Here is a 1925-nt window from a genome sequence, read left to right on the forward strand (position 1 = left end):
GATACCACGGGGATCCCCTCAGGTGCCTGGGACCAAAGGAAGCCAGAGAAGTGGTCAGAGAAGTGCACTCTGGAGATTGCGGAAGTCACCCAGGAAAGAGAAGGCTGCACAAGCAGTTACTGTTGTTGGGGTATTACTGGCCAACGATGAAAAGAGACTCTGAGGAGCTGGTCAGAACATGTCATGCTTGTCAAGTCCTAGGAGATGCGATTCACACTCACCCAAATGTCCTACAGGATATGACGACACCATGGCCTTTTCATACTTGGGGGCTCGATCTCATAGGGCCCATAAACCCTCCATCCAATGGTTATATATGGATCCTGGCAGCCACGGAGTACTTTACAAAATAGGTAGAGGCCATCCCTTTGAAAAAAGCTACTGGAGCAACTGTAGCAAATTTCATTCGAGACCACATCATCACAAGGTTCGGGATCCCCAGAAGACTTATCAGCGACAATGGAACCTCATTCATAAACAAAGATGTGAAGGGATTAGCTGAAGCATACCACATCAAGCATAGAAGATCTACCCCATACTACCCACAAGGAAACGGCCAAGCTGAAGCTACTAACAGGGTAATATTAAAAATCCTTAAGAAAATGAAGCATGAGTATAGAGGAAAATGGAGTGACCATCTGGTAGATGTGCTTTGGGCATGTAGGAGCTCTGTAAAGACAGCCACAGGATTCTCCCCGTTCTCCCTGGTTTATGGAACAGAGGCCATCAGTCCTGTGGAGTTAATCATTCCTACACCAAGGGTAGTTCTTGAGGAAAATCAGGGAGAAAGTGAAGATGCAAGCAACAAAAAGAGATTAGTAGATCTGGAAGGAGTAGAAGAAGAAAGAGAACTGGCCAAGAAAAGGAGTCAAAGATACCAGCAAAGAATGACTAGAGCATATGCACAAGCAGTACGCCCAAGAGTGTTCACCAAAGGGCAACTAGTGCTAAGGATGGCGGAGCACGTGAGGAGGAACCTGCCAGGGCCTTCCAAGTTCACCCCAAAATGGGAAGGACCCTACATCATCAATGAAGCTCATGAAAGTGGATATTATTACCTTGCCAAAGAGGATGGGACAGTCCTGACAGAACCCATAAACGGGAAATGGCTGAAGCAATATTATGCATGAGGACAAGGGGATTCCCAGTACCTCGGGATCCTTTCGCCAACTTCACCATCTGCTAAGTTTCCTTTTTATTTTATCTTTTATTTTTCAGCTTTTATCAAGAATTCTGGCCTAAGATAATTTTGTTCAGGAACATGTGATAGATTGACACTTTGTGGTCAATGCTGCACCAAAAAACTTTTGCTTTGTTCCAATAAAAAAGATGATTATGTTTTAACGAAATTCCTGTTTCTTCAAAGTTTAAGTTTTTCTTATTGCAAAGACCAAATGTGGAAAAAAATTTAAGGGAGGATACCTGAGTCAAAAAAAAAAAGAGGAGAATATGTAATTCCCCTTTTACATATGGCCCAGGATCCACCTCACCAATAATTTCAGATATCCCGCAAACAGTTCCAAGTGCATAGGTTTAGGATCACAGAAAAAAAAAATATATCTAGGATACCTAGCCTAGCACTTGACAAAAAGGGGAACCTGTCAAAAGTTCATGAACTGGGACCGTATCTCAAAAAAAAAAAAATAATGCATAGAGAAGGATACTAGTGTACCCAGTTCAGTACTTGCACAATAAATCACCAGGTACCTGGACCAGAACTTACAGTGAAGCCTGTGGGAACCATGGTCCAGGACTCAGGAAAGAAAAGAATCACAAGAAAGTAAAGACAATATATATACATCCAAGGAAAAAGGCAGATTCACATACCAAGAAATAAGAAGCAGTTTTGAAGCACAAAAGAGAAAGAGCAGAGCAATGTTTAAAAAAAAAATTATACAACCCCAAATTGTTCATATGAATAAAAA

This window comes from Quercus robur, chromosome 4, assembly GCF_932294415.1.
Source record: "Quercus robur chromosome 4, dhQueRobu3.1, whole genome shotgun sequence".
Taxonomy (NCBI): Eukaryota; Viridiplantae; Streptophyta; class Magnoliopsida; order Fagales; family Fagaceae; genus Quercus; species Quercus robur.